Genomic DNA, 23,136 nt, shown 5'->3' on the forward strand with positions numbered 1-23,136 from the left:
CAGACCTCTTCCAATCAGTGGACCAGACAGATGTCTTCCAGGTTTCATGGCATAGGTGAGTGGATGCTTCCAGTGTTTCACAAGCTTGTTGAAACATTTGAATTAGTATTGTACTAATTCTTGGAGCCTTGGTTTCTAATGCCTCAGTGCAGCTTGGACTCCATCCTTCAATATCATTGGTTCTTGATCATATGGTCTACCTCTTAAAATAGTTGGATCTTGACTAGTTCTTTTTGGTACAGTGACTTGATATTTCTTCCATCTTTAGATACTTCCTGAAACATTCAATTTATTACCCAGAGAATATTATAATATTGCAACTTCAGGTTGCATTTTTTCTTTAATAATTTCAGCTTAACATATGCTGAAAGATATGTATTATTTTTTATTTTCTAAGTAGGTTGTGGCACAGTTCATTATAATACTTTATCTTCTAAAATGCCTGTTGAAAATTTCTGTTCGGGTCTTTTACTTGCTGTTCCTTGATCAAGAGCAAGTTTCACCATCTCTTCTGACATTCTCTATGATTATTTCTTTCTTTCTTGTCTTTGCTTTCTTTGATATTGTAGATGTCATCCTACAGCTTTTTAAGTCTTCTGTCCTGAGTGTTCAATAAGTCAAATCTAGTTTTAAAATGATCTCTAAATTCAAATGAGGTATACTCAAGGTCATATTTTGTCTGTCGTTGACTCATTTCAATTTTCTTCAACTTACCTTGAATTTACATATGAGCAATTGATGGTCCGTTTCACAATCAGCCTCTGGTCTCTTTTTGGTTGCTAATATTGAGCTTCATTATCATCTCTTCCCACAGAATCCCGCTTCATCATGATGCTTTTGTTTTGTTTATTTATTTGATATATTGTTGGAGTCTGTTGGCCAGGATGTTGTTGGAGACTTTGGCATCTATATTCATAAGGGATATTGGATTGTAATTTACTTTCTTTGTGGTGTCTTTGCTAATTTTGGTATTGTAGTTATGCTCTCTTTATAAAATAGTTTTGGAAGTTTCTTGTCCTTATTTTTATTCTGAAATATATTTTTGTAATATTGATATTCAGTTCACCTCTAAATACTTTGTTGGATTCTCTTGTAAAGTCATCTGGTTCTGGAATTTTTTTTATGATCTGTTCAACAAGATCTTTCTTTTTTCTGCTGTTGCTTTTAAATTTTGTTTTTAAACTTTTTTATTATGGAAAATATCAAGTATATACAAAAGTATAGTAATGAATGATGATTGCTTGCCCAGAAAATAGTTCAAAATCTGGTTATCAGGAAAATACAATTTAAAACCACAATGAAATACTACTACTCATTAACCAGACTCTCTAAAATTTTAAACTGGTATTATCTGTGTGGACCAGAATATGGAGTCTCTGGAACTCTGAGATGCTAAAGATGTGAATGTAAAATGATGCCACAAATTTTTTACAATCCTGGGAGTTTCTTAAAAAGTAAACCCATGTACATTGTGTTAGATAGTGTTCTCTAGAGACCAGGGCACTTATGATTTTATACACACACACACACATATATAGTAGATGTATATACACAGCACACAGGAGTATAACAGCTAATTAGTCCACACATCAGTACAAAGGGCTCAGTTTAACACACTTCTGTGAAGCAGTTAATATACTGAAAGTGCTTCAACTTATAAGGGCTGCTGGGTCCAAGGTCAAGAAAGCAGACAGCTGAGTCTTCCATAGAGCAAAGCAGGCAGTCCTGCCACAGGCAGCAAACAGCAGGGCAGGTCACCAACAGTCAACAGCTCAGGAGCTTAGCGAAGCAGGCCTGAATGGGATATTGAACTCAAGCAATCAAGACAACAGGATCCAACAGCCTCAAGCTCAAGTGATGTATACCAACAGGATGGTGAAGCAGGTCTCGAAGGAACCTCAAGCTCAGCGACATGATCCATGGGTTGGCTATCCCACAGGTAGTGTAGCTCACAAGTTGAGGCAGAGAACTACCAAAAGCAGCTGCACACTCGTCTGATCACCAGAGAGCAAGAGAGAGAGGGACGGGGCTTGCTGAGCCATTTATCTCTTTGCCCTCCAATCAGACTGTGACCTTATTAATCCCACGTGTTCCTATTGGCACAATAAGCCTACGTATCACAGTCTACTCCTTGCCAATTTGGCAACTGTACACAATTCATATATAATTTCTAGACATTAATGAAATCACACTTACACCTAACAATATACATGAACAAAGGAAAGATACTCAATAAACACATATAAAGAAGATAAATTGACAATCACAAACCTCATTTTTGTAATTGATCATGTGATTGTAACTGATAGGTAGAACTATATTCTTCCACGACCCATTCTGTATTACCTTTGCCTTCGGCCAGCACCTCAGCTGGCCGTGGTTGTTTGCCTGGTGGGGTGACCCAGACCTTCATTCCTGAGGGGTCTGAGTCATTAGATGTCCTGTCAGGATTGGGTTGCTATAGTTTGCCATTTAATTTAATAACAGGGTATGATAGTACTAAAAGACAGCCAACAGGATCTCCTGGATTCCAGACATACTCTTCTCTACCTCCATTATGAAACACCAGTCCAATTTCTCCTTGATAATCAGGATCAGTCACACCACTCAGTACAGTGACATCTGTCCTAATCTGTTGATCCAAAGGCATGAGAGGCCCAAAGTGGCCAGGGGGAATTCTCAGCTGCCAGTTCAGTGGAATCAGTGCTGTGTTTCCAGGTGGGAGAGTTCCTTCCTTCAGGACTAGGACCTCCAAGCCTAAAGCACATAGGTTTGCTGGGACAGGAAGCAAATATGCTGCAAGTGGATCACTGGGAGTAGTAGTGAGTGGTGCCAGGCCAGCTTCTACCCCTTGGATCCTGGACCCATGAATCCTGGCTATTGGGGACACAGAAACATGTATTGTCCACTGGTTTAGAGCATAGACAGCCTCCTAGAGAGCATTGCCCCAGCCCTGCAAGATGTTGCCACCCAGCTGGCACCATAATTGTGTCTTTAAGAGGCCATTCCATTGTTCTATCAAGCCAGCTGCTTCAGGATGATGAGGAACATGATACAACCAGTAGATTCCATGGGAATGGGCCCATTGCCACACTTCATTTGCTGTGAAGTGAGTTTCTTGATCTGAAGCAATGCTATGTGGGATGCCATGCTGGTGGATGAGTAATTCTGTAAGTCCACGAATAGTAGTTTTGGTGGAAGCATTGTGTGCAGGGAAGGCAAATCCATATCCAGAGTAGGTGTCTATTCCAGTAAGACACTAAACTCTGCCCCCTCCATGATGGAAGTGGTCCTATGTAATCAACCTGCCACCAAGTTGCCAGTTGATCTCCCTGAAGAATGGTCCCATATCCTGGACTCAATGTTGGTTTCTGCTGCTGGCAGATGGGGCACTCAGCAGTGGCAGTGGCCAAGTCAGCCTTGGTGAGTAGAAGTCCATATTGTTGCATCCATGAATAACCTCCATCCCTGCCACTATGCCCACTTTGTTCATGTGCCTAGTTGGTGATGATAGGAGTGGCAGAAGAAAGAGGACTAATCTCCACAGTGTGTGTCATCTTATCAACTTGATTGTTAAAATCCTCCTCTTCAGAGGTAACCGTTTGGCGAGCGCTCACATGAGACGCAATTATCTTTACTATCTCAGCCCATTCAGAGAGGTCTATCCACATTCCTCTTCCCCAAACTCCTTGTCATTGATTTTCCAATCATGTTCCTTCCGGTTCCCTTACCATTCAGCCAAGCCATTAGCCACAGCCCATGAATCAGTATACACATTTGACTATTTCTTCTTCCAGGCAAACTGAACGGCCAGGTGCACTGCTTGAAGTTCTGCTCATAGGGAGGATTTCCCTTCTCCACTGTCCTTTAGCGAGATCCTAGAAAGGGTCTGTAGTGCTGCTGCTGTCCACTTATGAGTGGCACCTGCATATCATGCAGAGTCATCCGTAAACCAAGCATGAATTTTCTGTTCTTCAGTTAAATAATCATAAGGAACTTCCCAGGAGATGATAGGTGCAGACTGGGAGAAGGCAAGTACTGTGACAGGAGTGGACACTCTGGGCATTTGGGTCACATTTTTATGCAGCTTACTTGTCCTTTCAGGTCCTGCTTTGGCCCGATCTCGTATATACCACTTCCATTTGACAATGGAGTGTTGCTGCGCACATCCAACTTTATGATTCCGTGGGTCAGACAATACCCAGTTCATAATGGGCAGTTCAGGCTTCATGGTGACTTAGTGGCCCATTGTGAGACATTCAGTCTCCACTAAAGGTCCAGTAACAGGCCACCAGCTGTTTTTCAAAGGGGGAGTAGTTGTCTCCAAAGGATGGCAGGACTGTACTCCAAAATTCCAACGGTCTACACCAGCAGTTCTCAGCCTATGGGTCATGATCCCTTTGGGGGTTGAATGACCCTTTCACAGGGGTCACCTAAGTCCATCGGAAAGCACATATTTCTGATGATCTTAGGAACTGAGACACTGCTCCTCTATCCGTCTCCAGGTGGCTCTGCCCACATGCAGATATACCCACATATGAGTGCCTGGCATGATGACATCATCACACCAACCCCATCACATACACCCCGTACAAATACAGGTGTATGTGACAGGGTTGGCACCATAAGGTACTTATGTAGATCAGTCACACATGTTGAGGGAGCAGCTACTGTGTAGAAAGCAGCAGGATTGGAGGTAAAATGACACATCATGAATTATCATTACTGGGTAAATGTAAAACCATGTGCTATAAAATAATCAACTACTGCAAAACAATATATATATATCCGTACCATGGGAACTTAATCTGGATGATCAATCTTTTTATATTCAGCTGTGTTTGATGTGAATACTGCCCCCTAGTGATAGTAACAGGGATGTAAAATCACAGAGAATGGTAAATCATAGGATAAATGGCAAATCACAGGCATAGAATGTTGTGTTTTGTTCACTTGTAGAATGTTATATTTAAATGAGGGTGGCACTTTTAAAAATTGTATGCATTTCAGTCTTCTCCTATTAGATACAGATGTTATTATTGTTTGAAAATTCTATATGTCTAAAGAGTTACGTGAAAGTGTCAAATTGACAAGGAGTAGTCTGTAGTAGTTGCATAATCTGGCGTCAATTTGAGGATTAAAAGTGAAGGGGTGGAGTTTAGCCTGTTAATCAGATCGCAGCTTGATGACTTCATTTGCAGGTGCTAGGGAGATAAATATCTTCATTGCAGGGGGACACACAGGCTTTCTCCTTGAGAGACTCTCTACTGACAAGACACATGGGGCTATACCAATGGCAAGAGCATTGGAGCTGGAGAAGCCATGTAGAGTACCAGTGCTGAGATGCTTACACTGCCACTGGATCCATAAGACATCCCACCCACTGGCTTGTGATCTTCCTGCATTCGGCATCACTGCATGTGTTTCTTAAGTCTGAAGAGGACTTTATAAATTGATATTGGACATATGGGCTAATATCAGACTTACGGGCTTGATCTGGTCTGGGCTGGAATGTTTTCTTAATGTACAATTACTTCTTATATAAAGCTCTTTCTTATACACATATGAGTGTCTCCCTGAATGTGTTTCTGTAGTTCACCCAGACTGACATATACATATACTACATTGGCCCAGGCAATCCAACCCTAGATACTCACCAAAGAGAAATTAGATCTTGCCCACACAAAAATTTACCCACAAATATCCATTGCAAATGCATTCAGAATCGTTTAAGAAAAAAACTAAGGGGAATCTCCAAATATACAGTTAAATATTTCAATCATATTAAGAAGAGTTGTACAATCATTACTACAATCAATTTTAGAACATTTTTCTTTTTGCTTCTGTTTCTTGTTATTAGCTCCCTATTTCCCCCCATCTCTCCCTGCCATACTCCCAAAGGACTTACTGTCTACTACTCAGGAATTAAGAAAAAACTACTGGTTGATAAACAATTAGAAACTTAAATTAAAATATACCATTTACAATTCCATTAAAATGAGTTACTTAAGGATGAATTTAACAAAAGACATTAAAGACTTACACACTGAAAACTACAAAGTATCAGTGAGATTAATTAAAGATCTAAATATATACAGAAGTACACTATGATCAGAATACTCACTGCTGCCAATTCTGTCCAAACTGAGCTTTATGAAAATGGTCCCATCACTTGGCAGATTGTTATAAACTTAAATCACTCAACTACTCATAGCAGCTTCGTTGATAATAACACAAAACTGAAAATAGCTCATTGATCATCAAATGGTGAATTAATAAACTGTTGTTTATCCATGTAATAGAATACTACTAAACAATAAAAAAGAATAGCTTCTGGTGGGACACCTTCTAAATATTATGCAAGTTAAGGCACAAAATATTAATGCTTCATAGTTCCATTTATGTGAAAATTTAGAAAAGGTACAAAAATAACAGGTCAATAGTTGCCATGGCTGAAAGGAGGAGGGTGTTATAAGGTGCATGACAGAATTTTTAAGAAGTAGAAGCTTGTTCTTTAGAAAGATGAATAAAGGTATACAGGAGAAAGGGGGTGGGGGGAAGGAATATATGAAGCTCGTCAGAATAAAAAAATAAAAGGGGATTAACTACAGATTCTATATATCTTGAGAAGATAACTCATACAAGGATATTACAACTATCTTAATGCCAATGAATTTGCCAATGGAAGTAAAATAGCTAAATTCTTAGAAGAAGAAATTTGTTCACAAGAAAAAATAGAAAACATTAACTGTATCATAACATTAAAGAAATTGGTCATATAATATCAACTATTCCAGACAGTGAAATTGAAGACAAATTTTTTCAGAGCATACCAAGAGCAGAAACAGTTCAGAAATTCACTTTATGATAGTGATATAACTTTGTGATACTAAAGATAGCAAAAAAACTAAAGGAAAATTTTAGGCCATTCTTAATCATAATAATAGATGTAAATATGCTAATCAAGATACAAAGTCAAATTCCTCAATATGTATTTTTTTAAAAGGTACTATGTTTTCACCAAGATGGATTTAGTCCAGGAATCCAGGCTGGAGTAATGTTTTATATGTATAGGTATGAAAAAAGTTAATGTCATTTACCACATTTGCAGAAAAAAGAAAAACTATTGTTAGATTAGATTCATGATCTGAAAGAACTAATTAGAATCATAAGCCAGGTTTATTAAATTGTATTGTTATATGTAAATGAGTATCTATTTTATTGTTACATGTAAATCAGAAGGGAAATGGGAATCCTGTAGCAAACTAGAAAGAAAGGTGCATTTTCTCATTCTGACCCCGGGCGTTTACAAAAAAGTCTATCAATGTGCAAGCACCACTGGTGGTGAAATGTATAAAGCTTTATGATAGCAAAAAATAAGAATATCTACTATATTCCTGCATATACGATGGTATATTGTTATTTTTAGGTGGTATCAAGTCAATTCTGACCCATACCAAGAGAACATACAATAGAACTAAATCGCACCTTGTGCTGCACCATTCTGACAATGTGTGAGCCCATTGTTCCAGTCAATGTGTCAATTGTTTGTTTAAATAACGTCCAGTCATGAAAGAATAGATTCTATACAAGTGAATTATGTACAAGTTACTGTGATATGGAGTTAGCCTACATGAGCCCAATATCCCTCTCTCAACAGGGCTTTAAAAAATTAATACCAGGGGCTAATCAAAGACAATATTAAAAGAAGATTGTGATGCCCCAAGGGGATTATTGATAAGCCTCTCTACTATAAATTAACAAGGAGATTTTGAAAGGCAGATAAGGAGCCAAAGGCAGATTAAAAACAAACAACAACAAACTATAGATCCAGGAATGGGTTTTGTACTGGCGCTAAATCCTAGCCCCAAATTAAGAACAATTAGTTCTTACATCATGGCCCAGCTTGATACTTGCCCTCAGGAAGGGAATACAGAAGATATGGGTACTATAGAAAAATGTGCGAAGAAATTACATGATGCCCAGCTATCAGGTTAAATTGTGCCTGGGGTCTTAAAAACTTGTCTCCAAACAAGCAGCCATCTAAGTGAGATGTCAACTAAGTCCACATGGAAGAAGCACACCATCGTCAGTCACCAAAGGATTGTAAAGCATATAATCCAAAACTGAAGGAGGGATTAGTATCAGAGCCTAAATTGTGAGAATCTGATTTGCAGAAGGCTATGGATGACAGTGGGAGCCCAAGATTTACTTGTCGGAACCACATAGGAAATAAGCCTTTGATGAACTCCCTCTATCCACAGCTGAAGGATGGGAGGGAAGTGGTAACTAAACAAAATACATTGGAAAGACAAGTGCAGAAGGTCAAAGGCATAAGTCTGACTTGAACAGTTAAAACTTTGTCAGTACCCCCCGCCTCCTGTGCACACTGAACCTGATCTGTTTTTCAACATTGTATGTATTTTTGTTTTGATTTTGTTTGTTCACATTAGGGTGTATCTCAGAGGTGTTATGTCATTGGGGTCACCCTCTTAAAGTTGTGGTATATGTTTTTCTGTTTATGAAACCCAGGATTGATGAACCTAAAGGGACAGCCATAGAATAAGGGTTGGGAGGGTGGGGGATAAAAGGGAGACAATGTCAGGGAGTCCAGGAAGAAAAATAATGCCTGGAAACTGATTGTGGTAACAATTTTGCAATGGTGTTTGATGTGATTGAACTGTGGAATCATGATGTATGTATTAACTCCCAATTAATAAATTATACCAAAAGAATTCATCTCTTTGAGGGTTGTGATCGTTAGGTTTTGTGTCAATTTGGTAAAAGCAGGATTTTCAGAGGTTTGGCAGGTGAGTCTTAGTAAGACCCCATGATCTGCCCTACATGATGTAATCAACACTGTGATGGGATCTGCTGTGAACATCCAAACAGTTGTTAGAAGACGAGTGGAGAGCAACCATTTTACTCAGGTCATAGCCCTGATGCAATTGAAAGGTTTCCTGGGGAATGTGGCCTACTTCCTATATAAACAGAAAATCGGAACAACTTGTTCGCTTTTTGCTGAGTCTTGATCCCGCATCTGGCTCATCGATCTCCAGGAGGTCGAATTCAAGGTCAGTCGATCAGGCAGATCACTGGAGAGGTGAGTGAATCCAAAGCCAACAAGTCAGACAGGAAGTCATACAGTTGACTGTTGATGACTCCCACACTTGGCAGGCAATATGGCAGGATGTTGGCTCATGAACAAAGGGCTGGAGATCGATGAGCCAGATGCGGGAATTTTGGTGCTGGAGAAGAATATTGAAAATACCATGGCATACTAAAAGGACAAACCGATCTGTGTTGGAAGAAGTAAGGCCAGAGTGCTCCTTAGAGGCAAGGATGGCAAGACTTTGACATATTTTGGGCATATTGTCAGGAGAGGCCCAGGAGAAGGACATCATGTTTAATACAAAGTGGAGGGGTGGCAAAAAAGAGGAAGCCCTGGGTGAGATGGATTGACACAGTGGCTGCACCCATGGCCTCGGGCACAGGAACAATGGGGGTGGCACAGGACCGTGCAATGTTTCGTTCTGCTGTGAATAGAGTTGCTATGGGTCGGAGCCACCTTGAAGGCATCGAACAGCAACATCAAATACGATGCTTTTCCACAGGTCCTGGCCCTTCCTGATAACATATCCAAAATAGGCGAGACAGAGTGTCACCATTCTCATGTCTATGGAACTTTCTTGCTGTAGGAGGGGGCTTCAAAATCTTGTGGAAAAATGGAAGTGAAAGATAATGCAATATTTCCACAAACCTTTTAAAGCCCCTTATATTTCTTCCAACATAGATTTGTTCATTCTTCTGGCAGTATTTAGTATATTCTTTATCAGCACCATCATTCAAAAACATACATTCTTATTCATTGTTCAACTTTTTCATGTATACAAAACAATTGAAAATGGCTTGGATCAGATGAACCTTGGTCTTCAAAGTGAAATCTTTGATTTTTAACAATTTAAAGGAATCTTTTGCAGCATATTTGCCTAATGCAATATGTCACTTGATTTCCTAACTATTGCTTCCATGAGCATTGGTTGGAGATCAAAATAAAACGGAATCCTTAACAATGCTAATCTTTTATCCATTTATCATTCTTGTCTCAGTTGTGACCATTTTTGTTTTCTTTAGTAAGTGCTTCAAGTCTTCTTTACTGTCAGCAAGTGTGGTTGTGTGTCATCTGCACCTCACAGCTTATTACCTAGTCTGCTTCCATTCCTGATGCCATGTGATGAAAGAGCACACTCCTAAGGCACATTTTTACTGATCTTAAACCATACACCATCCCCTTGTTCTGTTTGGATAACCGCCTCTTGGTTTATATAGAAGTTCCACGTGAACACAGTACAGTGTACTTGAATTCTCCTTCTTCCTAATGCTATCCATAATTTGTATATATCCACTGAGTTGAGTGCCTTTGTAAAGTTGATAAAATAGATACATATTATGTATGCATATACATACATAAGTATATGTATATGTGTGTGTGTATTTTTTTCTGTTTTCAGTTAAGATCCATCCGATAATAGCAGTAACATTGCCTGTTCAATGTCCTCTTTCACTTTGGCCTGGTTTTCTGGCAGTTCCCTAGCAATATGATACTGCAACCCATGGAAGTATCTTCAGAAAAAAATTACTTATAATTTTTGGGTAATATTATTGTGACATTATTATTATTGTGTAATATTATTGTGACACAATGTAATATTATTGTGACAATTTCTGCAATTATTGGATCACCTTTATTTTGGCTGGTCACAAATATGGATCTCTTTCAGTCAGTTGATCAGGTAGCTGTCTTCCAATTTCTTGGCATCAAAGAATGAGCAATGTTTCCATTAACAGTCTGTCAATACCTGAGACATTGTTTTCTCCAATGCCTCCCATGCAGCTTGAACCTCTTTCTTCAGTACCATTGTTTTGGATTATATGCCTCCTAAATGTTTGAACTTGACCCAATTATTTTTGGTACAGTGATTCTTTGTATTCCTTCTAGCTTCTTTTGATATTTCCTCACTTAGTCAATATTGCTTCCATTTCGTGTTACATTTTGAGACTTCAATTTGTTCATTGGTTCTTTCAGCTTGAGAATGTTGAGTATTTTCTTCCTAATTATCTTTCTAACTCCGGCTCTTTTTACATTTCATTATAATACTTTGTGCTCTCAAATGTCCTTTGAGATCTTTTGTTTAGCTGTTTTACTTCAATATTTCTGTCATTTGCTTTAGCTTATCTATATGCTAGAGTAATTTTCACCCTTTCTAACATGCATTTTTCTTCTTTCTTTCTCCATTATTTGTTTCTCTCCAGAGAAACAAAACCAGGACACTTATGGTTATATAGATAAAGATAGATAGATAGATAGATAGATAGATAGATAGATAGATAGATAGATAGATTTATACACCACAAAGGCATATAACAGCTAACTAGTCCAAACAGCAGTACATTGGGCTCAGTTCAACTCACTTCCATGGGGCAGTTAATATACTGGAAGTACTTCAACTCATGAGGGCTGCTGGATCTAAGGTCAAGCAGACAGCTGAGCCTTCCCACAGGCAATGCAGGCAGAGTCTGCCCACAGGCAGCAAACAGTAGGGAGGGTCACCAACAGTCACCAGCTCAGGAGCTTAGCGAAGCAGGCCCAGGCCTGGATGGGATATTGAACTCAAGCAATGCAAGAAGACTGGATCCACCAAACTCAAACTCAAGTAATGTACACACCAGCAACATGGTGAAGCAGGTCTCAAATGAACCTCAAGATCTAGCCACACGATCCACAGGTTGGCTGTCCCACAGGTAGTGTAGCTCACATGTTGAGGCGGAGAACTAGCTAAAGCAACTGCTCATTGGTCAGATCACCAGAGAGCAAGAAAGTGAGGGACAGGCCTTGCTGAGTCATTTATCTCTTTGCCCTCCAAGCAAACTGCGACCTGATCAATCTCCCATGTTCCTATTGGCCAGGTGGGCACAATAAACCTACCTATCACAGTGTTTTTTTAAGTGAACTTTTTGTTTCTTTGTCAATGAGGTCCCTGATGTCATCTCATAACTTGGCTCGTCTCTGATGATTACTATTGAAGGCATCAAGTGCATTCTTGAGATGCTTCTCTAAATTCAGGTGGGATATAATTAAAGTTGTATTTTGGCTCTCTTTGATTTGTCTCTCTTTCAAGATTGGTAGGCAAGATGATTCATAAGCTTCAGTGTGGCTAGCTACTCTCAGGATAGGTAGGCAACATAGCAAGGTGCTGGCTCAATTCCAAAGAACTTGAAGTGAGATAATAAGTTACAGGATCTAGATCCATCAAAGATAATAGAATTTTGACAGAAAATATACATATATGTATACATATATACATAAAAAAAATATATCTCCACATCCCCTAGAAAATTCCTTCACAAGTGATTGAGTGCTCATAGCAGATCTCATCAAAGAGGTCATTGCATTATATCAGATCGCATCATGGGGGCTGGCTGCATCATACCTGTCCAACCCCTGAAAATCATGACCCAAATGAGTTGACATGCCACTTCAACAACTTATTACTTCTGAATTAGGAGCAGGTTTACAGAAATCAGTTTTATATTTAACAACACATCAAACCTCCCATTAAGGTTATTGCCCTGTTTTCCTAATTATTTCCCCCCATCTCCTTCTTGTGGGAGCTTGTCTTCCCTTTCACCCATATAACAAAGTGGTGGCTTTTAAGGCAACGTTAAAGGGAGCAGAGGCAAAAAGATGGAAAAATAACCAAAGTTACCATTTTAAAGTGATATTGTTGTGTGTTTAGATAATGCAAAGATATCTACAGTTAAATTATTAAAATTAATAACACTAGGTATAAAATGTATATGAAAATCATTTGCTTTTCTATGAAATAAGAATAAAATATTATAATATTTTTAGTAACAAGTTATATCAAATCAGAATAAATAAGACAAAAAGATGCACAAAACTTCAATATCGAACACTATAAAACATTATTAAGATAATAAAGAAAGGCTAAATTAATAAGGTGACCTCATGTTAATAAATTTGAAGATGTCAATTTTCCCCTAATTGCTTTAGGGTTTGATTCCATTATAATTAAAATTCCATGAGGTTTTCTCCTTTTCTTTTCCTGGATCTCCACAATTTCTATGGAAATGTAGAGTACAAAAAATAGCCATGAACCCTCTGAAAATGAAGAACAAAGTGAAAAGACTTGCTTTGTAGGATATTAGGATTTATTAGACTTAACACATTGTTTTTTCTTTGGTCTTCCCTATTAATGTCTAACTTTCATATGCATCTACAGCGATGGAAAATAGTATAGCTTCAGTCAGGTGCACCTTATTCCTCAAAGAAACATCCTGGCTTTTCAAGACTTTAAAGAAGTCTTGTGCAGCAGGGTTACCCAATGCCATGGTTCTGTCTCTTTTGATTGCTGCTTCCATGAGCATTGATGGATTCAAACAATGAAATCATGAATCTTTTCTCCATTTCTCATGATGTCATCTTTTGGTCCCATTGAGAGGATTTTGGTTCTTTACATGAGTTGTAATCCATACCGAAGGCTATGATCCTTGATCTTCATCAGCAAGTGCTTCAAGTCCTCCTCACGTTCAGCATGTCATCTGCATATCGAAGGGTGTTAATAAGCCTTCCTACAATCCTGATGTCTCATTCTTCTTCATGTAATCCAGTTTTTCTGATTATTTGCTCAGGAGCAGCATGAATAAGTATGGTGAGAAGATACAACCTTGACACACACCTCTCCTGATTTTAAACCACATGGTACTATTCCCTTGTTCTGTTCTCACAACTGCCTCTGGATTCATGGACAAGTTCTGCCTGAGTGCAATGAAGTGTTCTGGAATTCTCATTCTTCTGAAGGTTTTCTATAGTTTGTTATGATCCACACACAAATGCCTTTCCTGGTTTTAAATTAGGATTAAGTGCTACCTCTTAATCAGTTTCCTTGGCTTCGCGAACTCCTCTGATTTAAGCAGCTTGGTAGGAAGACTTCTCCTGTCTTCCATGTCTGGATCCTACACTGGCTCATTGACTTCTTTATTACCTGCCAACCTTGGATTCATTTGACTCTGCAGCCATAAGCCTGATTTGCTTACCCTGAGGATTCATTCACCTTTACCCCTACCAGCATGTAGCCTTCCTGCTTCCTGGTTTGTCTTTCTGCTTCTTTGTTCATCAGCCCCACACCACCCCTTAAGTATACAAGTCAGGAAAAGCCACCAGCTTAACATCTGACCTAGGGCATGAACCAAGTATTTCTACAATGGTAATCCACTTTCTTGATATAAAATTACACACACACACACACCCCTCATTGGTATTGCTTCTGTAGAGAACCTAACCTAAAACAAAGTCTTAGAAAACTGAGTGAACTGATATGAAAAGAAAAGGAAAGGCAACACTTAGGTCATATAATCTGATTACAATTAGAACAGAAAAGTTGATTGGGTTTCCAAGTAATTTGATGGGGGGGTGAAAGCAAAATCCTCCACCAGTGTCCTTAGAGTGAGAATGATCCAGAAAAGCACCAAAATGATCCAGGAGTGATGGAGGAAATCACTGAGAAAAGCCATCTGAAATGTGTAGTCTATGATCCTTGTACTTGGGATTCATCTATTTGAAGAGTAAGACAGCGAGTTTGGTTACAGAAAATTTGGACATATTTGATGGAAGACAAAAAGGCAAATATAAAATATGCACTCCCTTCTAAATCCTACAGTTGCTGTTGAGTTGATTTTAATTCATGGTGACTCTCCATATGTTTTTCAGGGGTTATGGTCATGTATGAGAAGCCCTGGTGACATAGTGTTTATGGGTTAGGTTTGTGATCTGCAAGGTCAGTAGTTTGAAATCATCAGTGGCTCTGAAGGCGACGGATGGGTGTTTCTGCTCCCATAAACAGTGGCAGTCTCAGAAACCCACAGGGGCAGTTCCACCCTGTCCTGTAGGGTAGCCATGAGTCAGCATTGACTCGATGGCAGTGAGTTTGGTTTGGTCGTATGGTCATATATTTTGGATATGTCATCAGGAGAGATTGGTTCCAGTCAAAGGACATCGAGCTTGGTAGAGAGTCCTTGATAAAGAGGAAGACCCTTGACGAGATGAATTGATAAAGTGATTACAACAATGGGCTCAAACGTAACAATTGTTAGGTTGGTGCAAGACTGGGCAGGAGTATTTCATTCTGTTGTACACAGGGTTGCTGTGTGTCAGAACCGCCTGAATGTCACCTACCAACAATAACATGATTATCACATCACCAACCTCTCCTGAATGTCGCCTACCAACAATAACATGATTGCCACATCACCAACCTCTCCTTTGGTAGCAGAGTGGGGTAACCGGGTACACATATAAGAGACTAATTAATTCATTTTCCGAAGTCCTGAAGGAAACCATCCATTCCATAGAAGGCGGTCCAGGCTACAGCTGCCGACGAACTCCCCCACATCAGGGCTGACACGGAGCAGAAAACAAAATGGGGAGAATGATTGTAGATTTGAATTTAATTATTTTGTTTCTTCTTACCAAGGCCGGCAGGATGTATTTATGAGTTGTCACATGCTTTAACCAGTTAGACAAGGAGCCCCGGGGGCACAGTGGGTTACCCCAGTGGGCAGTTCCAGCCTACCCTCTCTGGACGAAAGCTGAGGCATCTCATTCTGTAATACTTACTGTTCCACGCTGCCCTGCAGGGTGGCTATGAATTGGAATCTACTTCAGGGCAGTGGTTGTTAGTTAATTATAGACAGAATCCACCACTGCCTATCAACTTGTTGTATTGTGTTGGTTTGCACTGCTATGCTCGAAGCCCAAATACCACTTGGATCTTAAAAACTGGCAGGCTCACCCATGGTGAGCCCATTTTATCAGAGCTAACAGACAAAGACAGGCACATAAGAGAAGTCTGGCAATCTCTTTCCAAAGATTAGGCTGTGAAAACTAACCCCCCAAGCCCACTGCTGTCGCGTCAATGCTGCGTCATAGCGACTTCCCCGTGGGCTTCCGAGACTGTCACTGTTGACCGGAGTAGCCAGCCCCATCTTTCTCCCAGGGAGCTGCTGGTGGTTTCAAGCTGGTGACCAAATGGATAGCAGCCCAGTGGGTAACTCTCGTGCCACCAGGGTTCCTAAGTCACAGAATATTGTCCAAGATGTTAACTCCACCACGGTACTTTAGACACCTCATGAAGTTAAAAACCAAACAAGTTCATTGCCATTGAGTTGATTCTCAGTCATAGCAATCCTAGAGGATCGGGTAGAACTACTCCATGTGCGTTGCTGAGACTGTAACTCTTTACAGAAGTGTAACTCTTTATACTTCATCTTTGTCCCATGGGCTACTGGTGCTTTTGAACAGCTGACCTTGCAGTTAGTAGCCCAACTCGAAGCCCACACCTCCACCTGTGGTTCTCCAGATACCTTATTTGGAGATCCTGATTGCTGGTGGACAGCACATTGGTAAAGTGGAGGTCAGCAAGCATTTGTTGAGTGAATAAAGAGAGAAGATTATAAAACCAAACACAAACCCACTGCCATTGAGTTCATTCCCATACAGAGCTTATGTTGGATTTCCAAAGCTGTAAATCTTTATAGAAGCAGAGTCTCATCTTTCTTCCCACGAGTGACTGGTAGGTTAGAACTGCTGATCTTTGAAGTGCTGATCTTGCAGGTAGAAACACAAAGTGTAGCCCACTATACACCTGGACCCTCCAAAATGAGGGGATACTCACTGCCCTCGGGTCAATGCTGACTCACTGTGACTCCCTGTGGGATTCCAAGACTAACTGTTCATGGGAGTAGGAAGCCCAGTCTTTCTCCCTAGGAGCGCTGGTGGTTTTGAACTGCTGACCAGGCAGATCACAGCCCAACGTGTAACCACTACACCACTAGGACTCCACAGCATACTAAATCTCAGAAGTTACAAATGGGCTCAAGTCATGGACCAAGCCTGTGGCTCAGGCATGCAGTATTGGAACCCCGTTCAAATCTATGCTTGGCCTTCTCTCCGTGCCACTACGCTCCCTTTGTCTAGAGCAGCAGTTCTCAACCTGTGGGTCGCAACCCATTTGGGGGTCGAAGGACCCTTTCACAGAGGTCGCCCAATTGATAACACTAGCCAAATTGCAGTTATGAAGTAGCAACGGAAATCATTTTATGCTTTGGTAGGGGGGTCACCACAACATGAGGAACTGTATGAAAGGGTCACACATTAAGAAGGTTTGAGAACCACTGCTCTAGAGAGCCATTGTGGTCTGTTGATGGATAAACGAGTTCACACCTTGCCGAATGCTTCCTTCTAAAGGAGTTACATATACTGAGTCCTTGTGTTGGGATGATTCCAGGAAGAGAATATTTCCCTTTCGTTTCTACATTGGAACGTGCTAGATATCTCAAGTGTTTATGGAATTCTACCCTAGGAAGACCAAGGAGGAAGACACACCTAATAGTCTAAAGGAAATAGTGTTTGATGGTGGCTCAGAACAAGATCAGGAGCCCTGCTAACCAAAAGTTGGCTTTTGTAAGCTCCCAGAGCCCCACTATCAATTTCAAGAGGCCCTGCGTTCATAATGATTAATAAACAAACAAACAAATAAAAATAAAAAGCTCACTGCTATCTAGTTGATTCCAACTCATAGTGACCCATAAAGATCACAGGTTAAGCACCCAGTGGGGTTTGCACACTTTAAAAGTTACCCTATTACAGAATTCTGCAAGCATGCCTTGACCACACCACAGTGCTTTGTGCTGACAATTCGGGCGTTGCCCACACTAAACCTGGTACAACTTTCTTTCTTCTTACTAACTTGGGTACACTATTTAATTAACTTGATTTTTTTTTTTGTAAACAGAAGTTGCTGGCTTTTAATAACCGAAAGGAAGTGTGTATGCGGTAACTCTTGTGAATCAGGAGACATGGCAGAATTAAAAGCTGGCAGCTGCACAATATGATGGAAATTAATTATTCAGGGATGTTCCTGTTCTATAATAATGGTCTGTGAGGATCTGTCAATATGATTTGTGATCAACTGTCACTTGGCATTCTGGCTAATGAATTCAGGTGCAAATTTAATTGGCTTTCTTGTGCTGGGGCTGGAGCAGCAAGCGTGTGGTGGAGGCGAGAAGGAAAATCAGGCCAGAGACCAAACCATTGTGTGGGCGGGCTGGGTCTCTTTCTGTGGGACTCTGTAATGGCCTGTACAGATAGCAAGGGTGGGTCGGTGAGTGACAAATGCTGGGTCTGACACGACCAACAAACGTTGCCCTCGTTAGTTCCCATTAAGGAATGAACTCCCGCGGGGAGTGTGTGTCAGAGTTGAACTGTGCTCCTTAAGATTTTCAAAAAATGGAAACAAAACTCACTGCCATTGAGTCACTGAACTGTCCCTGTGGGTTTCTGAGACCGTCACTCTTCTGTGCCCTTCGTCTCTGTTTTTACTTTTTATTGCAATTTGAGTGAAAGCTGGTGTGAGTTGCCCATGTGTGCCAGGTTCTGGCCTTCTGGAAGCCAATCTTTGCTTATCTTCCAAATGCCCGTGGGAAGGTTTGAACCGCCAACTTTTGGGAGGGCATTTGAGCAAGTAACATTCTGAATTACGGAGGGACTCCCTTCTCCCTGGCAATCACGACTAAACTCTGAGTTCTATATATTGCTCAGTCCGTCTAAGTGGAAGCACACATTATTGGTCCTTCGATGATTGATTTCATCAAGCATGACGTTCCCAAAGCTCATCCATGTTGTAGCCTGCATCAGAACTTCATTTCTCTTGATGACCATACTTTGCTTGTCTCCTCATCTGCCGATGAACATTTTGGTTGTTATTGTGAAATGCGCGTCAGTGTTTCAGGCTCTGATCTGCATTGTTGCTGTTTTCATTTCGGTGGTTATCCCTCTCGCTAAGGTGGGTGGCTGGGCAGCTGCCCAATGTGAAGATTACAAATTCTCATCCCTGACTCATGTTTAATGTTCATCTGTACAACAGCGTATTCTAAGTGCCTGTCGTAATGTTCACTCCGTCTATAGTTACAGAAACTTAGCTGGAGCTATGCTTGTAATAGTTAGTTACTCATTTCAGAAAACGTGCTATACTTTTGAAGGAATATTACATTTTTATGCCTTGACATTAGTTATTTCAGTAAACAAATATAACGTAAGGAGAAAAGGTGCCAAAAAGCCAGAGTGACATGCTGTCATTCATTTCAGCTTTGTGTTATACCCCTAAATTCCCATGCCATATTAGGAGTGAATTATACGACTCCTGAAAGTGTTCCAAGAGCTAGAACTAGTGTCAGAACAGGTAGTATAAGTTCATCAGAAGCATAAAGGGGTTTTTCAAAGGTGAACATATGTTCAGAGAAGAGAAGCTACGTGTTTCTAATCTATGAAACACAATGGCTATTGTCTAATTGGCCTCCCTCTAAAGGAATGGGATCCTACCCCTACAGCGAGAAGATTGCTACGGTTAAATCACACAGCCGATGATGCTCAGATAAACGGGAAGATGATGGCACATGAGGATGCCAATCAAGAAGCAATATGGAGATGTCTTAAATAACAGTTTTATTGTTTTTGTCGGGTATTATTTAATATTTTTCATTAACATTTAAAAACTCCTTCTTATAACAGAGCTGGTTTTGTTTAGCTCTTTTATTTCCCTCACTTAAAGATTAAGTGCGTGAAATAATAAACTACCTTTCGGTCTATCGTTTTTTATACTTAAAATGATGATTAGGGCAATGAACCGATTGTTACATTTGAATGCCACCACTGGTCTGGTCTCTACTCCAAGACCTTTTAATGAATTCACTGTTTTCTTTTTCTCCACTGCACTCGCCTGCGATAGCTGGAATATCCTTGCCCCAGCACGTGAGCTCCCTGAAGGATGAGGCTTTTACCTGTGGGCTCCCTGTTCATCCGCTGTTGCTGCTCTCCATCCGAGTCTGAATCCTGGCAGCGGTCTGTGCGGAATGGAACTGCTCGACAGGGTCTTTCAGGCTGTGACCTTTGGGAAGCGCATCCCCAGGCATGCTCTTCACCCCCCTTTTAAAATTGTGAACTGAGTTGTGGGGTGTTACATTTCAGATCATCAACTTGGCATTGAACAGTTGAAACCCCAACCCATTTAATTCTCTCTTCCCTTCTGATTTCTCTCCTCTCTCGTGTGGTCCTCCGTCCTCTTTCACCCAAGTCAACCTGTGTCAACCTTCTAGTGCACCCCCCTGTACAGTTCTTGAAGGCCCAGAATAGCGAGGAGTTTGGGAAGAGGAATAACTCACTTAGCTTTGTAAATACACCTACCCTTTGTAAATATGGTTCTCCCTCATTTCTGAGTCATTTGTTGGTGACTCAGTGGGTATTGCCTTTCCTAACAAAGATCCAATGTATTCTCCCAATTGATTGTTCAACTTTTATCTCATTAAGAATGGTATGTATGATGTGAACTCCATTGTTGTTTTTGGTGTGGAGTCCATTTTTAACTTAGAGAATACATGTGTCAAGGATAAATTGCCTGAGTTAAAGTTTGTTTTTTTTTTAAAGTTAGTTAAAGTTTATTGTGCCAACCTGGCCGATAAACACATGTGGGTTGATTGAAGGGCAGAGGGATAAATGGCTCAGTGAGCCTCACCTTTCTAGTTCTCAGGTCTTTTGCTTTGTGGTGGTCGGACTCAGGTGCAGCTGCCTTAGCCAGTTCCCTGCTTCAGCTGGCAAGGCTCACTCCCTGCAAGACATCCCAATTGAGAAGTCACATGGACCTCTCCCTATGCAGCCCTGGGTGCTGGAGCAGCTGTGTGGAGACCCCTGCCAGCGCTGAGATGCTTACACATTCACTGATTCTGCTTTCCTCCTGCAGCCGGCGTCATAGTGTGTGTTTTATGAGATGGAGGAGGACTTTGTGGATTGGTGTCGGATATATGGGTTAATGTTGGACTTGTGAGCTTGGGCAGCACTGGGTTGGGATGTTTTCTTGATGTGCACTTACCCTTTATATAACCCTCTCTTATACATGAGTTTCTGTGGATTTGTTTCTCTAAAGTACCCAGACTAACACATTGCCCCATAAGGTTTTCCTAAATTGTAATTTTTTTTCCTAAACAGTTTTATTGGGACATAATCCACATATGTTATGATTTAATGGACCAGTCCTACCAAGAAGAGTTGTGCAATCATCACCATAATCCATTTCAGAACATTTCTTCTCATACTCATTGTTAGCTCCCCATTTCTACCTATCCGCCTATGCCCTGCTCCTACATAATTATTAATCCAGTTACTGCCTCTTTAGATTTACTCATCCATTTCATATGCAACAAACAACCCCCCCAAAAACAAAGAAACAAAAACACTAACAACAATAACAAAGTAAATTAAAGAAACACCTCAATTGCAAAGAAAGCAGAAAATATTAAAAACTAGAACTTTAAAATGGGTCAAAAGGGAGATCAAATGATAAGGTGTTAAATTTTAACCTAGCTACGTTTTCCATAATTCACTTTTCAATGTACTCTGCATGATACCAGAGTTATGCACATCCCTCAACTATGGTCAGAACAAATTCACGGAGGCTTAATCTATGTGTAGATCTTGCAAACAGGTTTTGGGCTTCCACTGTCATCCATCGACTGGCTTCACAATTTAAGCTGATACCATTCCTCACATCAGATTTGGATTATGTGACTTACAATCCCTGGATCACACAAGCTGGTGTGGTTCTTCCATGTGGACTTAGTTGATGCCTCACTTAGCTGATGCCTCACTTAGATGACTGCTTAGATCACAAGACAAGCCTTTATGATAGCAGGGTACTATCTAGTTTCTTCACCACACTTTGCTATTGCACTCATATCTTCAGTGATCTCTTGATGAGGGTGAGTATCAAGCAGGGCCAAGTCATAAGAACGGATTGTTCTTAGATTGGGGCTCGAATTAAGTGTGAACCAAAGATCCCAGGCATCTTCTGAGGTGCTTCTGAGTAGGGTTGAACCACCAAATTGCAAAGCCCTGCGCCATTTGTGCCACTCGGTGACCTAGCAATAATAAGTGCTCAAAGACAAGGAACCTGTTGAATGAAGGAGTGAAGTGGTAAGTTGGAAACATCTGTTTTCAAAGTGTAGGCTCACCCAGAAGACTGGAGTAGGTGGTAGACGGGGAAGTGGACATAGGAACACTTGACTCGACACAGGTGTGACTGGTGCTGTTAAGTTGTCAATGTTAATTACATCTCATGGTAATAGAAGTTCAACTGGTCCATAGGGATTTCATCTGAATGAAGACATTGCTAGCCCCATCTTTCACACCAGCTCTGGGTGTGTTTGAACCTTCAACCCTTAGGTTAGTAGTTGCCTGAGAATCAGTTGTACCACATGGGGCCCATCCTGATACACTGTACGGGTTTACAAATAGCATGGTATCTTGCACCTAAAAGGAGTCCTGGAGTTGCAGTAGGTTATGTATTGGGCTGCTAGTTGCAAGTTCGGTAGTTTGAATCCATCAAGTTCTTCCTGGGAGAAAGAGGAGACTTTCTGTTCTTATAGAGGTCTACAGCTCGGAAACCCACCGGGTCAGTTCTACTCTGTCCTTTGAGTTGGAATTCACTGGACGGTCATGTTTTTGTTGGTTTTATGTTTGTTTGTTTGGGGGGTGGAATTTAGACATCTCTCGACTTATTTTTAATAATTTGAGTGGCTTTTTCTACCAGTTGCTTCAAGGGACAGAGATTGATAGGCAGGGGTGCAAGAGTTGACCCCTGTTATTTAACTAACCAGAGACTTAACATTGTTTGGAATTTGATGTTGAGAATGTTTGTTTAAAGGTACCCAGAGTCCAACAGCCCCTCCCTTGTAGTAAAAATTATCTTTAAACCTATCAGCAAGGATGTTCTAATGCAGAAAAGGGGAATTAGGGCCGTTTAGATAAGAAATGGAGCCTGCAATCAGGAGAACCCAGTCAGAGAAAGCGTGAGGGTTTACCGGTGTGACAGCCCCGAGTAATGAAGATACCGATTGATGTCTGATAATCCCTTTGAGAAATGTAGACCGTTTTCCTTGGGAAGCTTGCTTCTTTTTGTCTCATTGCTTGAAAGTCCTCTGATTCTTGTAAAACCTGTTAATCAGTTC

The sequence above is a fragment of the Echinops telfairi genome, unplaced genomic scaffold (assembly GCF_000313985.2).
Source record: "Echinops telfairi isolate 266 unplaced genomic scaffold, ASM31398v2 ScPeMD7_7467;HRSCAF=8505_1, whole genome shotgun sequence".
Classification (NCBI taxonomy): Eukaryota; Metazoa; Chordata; class Mammalia; order Afrosoricida; family Tenrecidae; genus Echinops; species Echinops telfairi.